Here is a 2,923-nt window from a genome sequence, read left to right as displayed (position 1 = left end):
ATATAAACCCTGCCCACATAAACCCCTCCCACATAAGCCCTGCCTACACAAGCTCCACACAAAAACTCCACACACATAAACCCCTCCCACACAAGCTCCACCCACATAAACCCCCGCCCACACAAGCCCCACCCACACAAGCCCCACCCACACACACACACCCCGCCCACACAAGCCCCTCCCACACACACCCCACCCACACAAGCCCCCACCGAAGCCCCGCCCACACAAGCCCCGCCCACACAAGCCCCACCCCCTCATCCCCCTGTGCGCCCCACCTTTGACCCACCACCTCCCTCATCCCACCCCCACCCTTCCCCACACACACACATGGGGAGGGGAGGGATGGGATGAGGGGGTGATGGGTCATTGGGGGAGCGCACCTACCCCCCCCTCCCCCCCCAACCCCCCCCCTTTACATCTCTTTTATTCTTTTCTTGTAATTCAGAATCAAGTAATTGTAAACAAAACAAATATAATTTATTAATATTGAAAATATTAAATATTCATTTGCGAGAATGTACAATCTTTCCCAGCAATCTTCTTCAGATGCCTTGTGATTTCGAAACTCAGACACCATATTCTGTTTTGAAACAAAAAGTGGATAATAATTAGGTTCTATAAAGATAATTACATGGTAATATGAATAAGCCTCGTTGACCACTGAATTAACACACCAGGAGCCTGTCATCCTTTCAAGGTCAATAAAATGAATTCCAGTGTACTGACAAAACCACGTCCAAACTAATGATGCAACCAACATAAGGCGACATTCTAAAGAGAGAGTGATATTAATAATAATTCAGAAATATTTACCTCCAGAAAATCATGTGTTGTACGAGTGATATTAATAATAATTCAGAAATATTTACCTCCAGAAAATCATGTGTTGTACAAGATTGCTTCAACAGCTGATGTTGTGCGATAGTGCTGAAAAAAAAAAATAAGTCAAGGGTATAGATGAAGAGACAGACAGGGAAAGCAACACACACACACACACACACACACACGCACACACACACACATACACACACACATAGACACACACACACGTGCCTCACCATTGGTTTAATTCATTCGAGATCAGAGACCAGTCATTATAAATCATTGGCCTCTTCAATAAGAGCAGAGAGAGGTAGGTAGAAAGACAGACAGAGAGAGAGGCACACACACGTGTCTCACCATTGGTTTAATTCCTTCGAGATGAGAGGACGTGATAAGACTTCATGCCACTCATTGAAAATGTCTTTCAATTCTCTTCTAAAATCATTGATCTCTTCAATAAGAGTATTAATTTCATGAACCACGTCGTGATATGTGAACTCAATTTCTTCCAATGCCCTGTCAGGGAAAAAATATATATATATCAGAATTATCATGATTTAATTAATAATCATTTGCTTCATCGTTCAAAGAGAAAAGCATACACAAACTTACCAACTCTGTAGTGGGCTGTTGGCTTCATCGGAAGAAATATCGTCCATGCCTCAGTTGTAAAAATGAAAATCCCGTCTGGCAGAAACTTTGTCTGGCGAACCGCTTATAAAGCAACGATGAGGAGATTGCTTAATCATTGGGTGTGGGCACAGGAAATGACAAGCTTCTCTTAATGATCTCATCTGGCCACCGCCCGAGTTGCAAATCGTTTTTGGACATAAACCACGCCATAAAAGTTTTGATTCAAATGTTTTCAGTTCGTGTTCTGAGATAAAATATAAACACGAGACCTTGTCTCACAGAATAGTTCCTATTTTTTCACAGCATGACAGTCCAAAACCACTTCCTCATTCACACAGCACGGCCGTGTCAAAAAAACACTTCCTCATTTTCACGGCATGAACTGAAAACATTTGAAACAAAACTTTTTTCTGGCATGGTTTATGTACAAAAATGATTTGCAACTCGGGCGGTGGCCAGATGAGATCATTAAGAGAAGTTTATCATTTCGTAATGGCACAAAAGGGGTATCTTAAAAAATATAAAGATTCAAATGTTTTGTTTTTCAATATTTTAGATGGGGATTATTGTGCAAAGAAAATTAAACTATTGAAGGAATTTGAGAATGAACAAATGTTTATAGGTTCAATGAGTGAGCTAAACAATATGCATTGGTTATTTGATAAAGAGTGCCCCGAGGCTTAGACGTTTCAGATATTTCTTTAGAATCACCTTTAACAAATCTTTATCTTGTTGTATGGGCTATTTGAATAGAGAGCCCCTAGGTTAAAAGGGGAAATAAAAAAATGACCGTTTTTACAGCCATTTTTCCCTGCTGTGCAGGGGTTTGGCTTTTTCTTGAGGCAATGTTTTATGGCCGGATGCCCTTCCTGACACCAACCCTGGTCGCCTCTTACGACACACAGGGATATGGTACACCTATTCTAACCGGGGCATACACCGGGATCAGTACACTGGCACTCATTTCGCTGACCTCGGAAGGATGGCAGGCTGAGTCAACCCCCTGGTGTTAATTCAGCAGCCAACGGGATTTGAACTCAGGACCCTGGGATCCCAAGCCGCCACCCTAACCACTAAGCCAACACCAGGCTCCAGGTTAAAAGGGGAGACAAATAAATATACCTTGGGCTAAAAAGGGGATTTATTTTTTCAGGGGAAAAAAAAGAAAAATTTCATGGCTGAAAATCCCCCATTCATTTACATGGGGAAAAGTGAGCCAGAACCAGTATTCTTTCCCTACTCTCCATGTATAATGTGTAGTATACAAACGAAGAACATAAACAAGTTGCTGAAAAATAAGTTAATAAAACAGTGGGATATGGAAATCTTAGGAAGGGTGTAAAGGCCCGGTCACACCTTGACGTTTTAGCCAACGTATGCCGATTTTTGAATTTTTTTTCTAAAACACTGGCACACGTTGAATACGTTATGGGTAAGTTTTGATAACATTGAGAGCACGCTGGCA

The 2,923-nt window shown here is 41.8% G+C and overlaps 1 long non-coding RNA gene across 1 annotated transcript; it reads right to left on the bottom strand.

The window, feature by feature from the left end:
* Positions 1-403: 403 nt before the first annotated feature.
* LOC147015453 (uncharacterized) lies at positions 404-2,382 on the bottom strand. Its single transcript, XR_015050115.1, has 3 exons — positions 1,183-2,382; positions 873-930; positions 404-583 (listed from the first exon to the last, which is right to left on the bottom strand). It is a non-coding gene; the product is annotated as an uncharacterized LOC147015453 (long non-coding RNA).
* Between the last annotated feature and the right edge of the window lie 541 nt (positions 2,383-2,923).

Source organism: Eptatretus burgeri, chromosome 12 (genome assembly GCF_056783735.1).
Source record: "Eptatretus burgeri isolate ZD-2024b chromosome 12, Ebu_testis_v1, whole genome shotgun sequence".
In the NCBI taxonomy this organism is placed as follows: Eukaryota; Metazoa; Chordata; class Myxini; order Myxiniformes; family Myxinidae; genus Eptatretus; species Eptatretus burgeri.
Note: the sequence above shows the minus strand (reverse complement) of the source record. Positions and strands in the feature narration are given on the sequence as shown.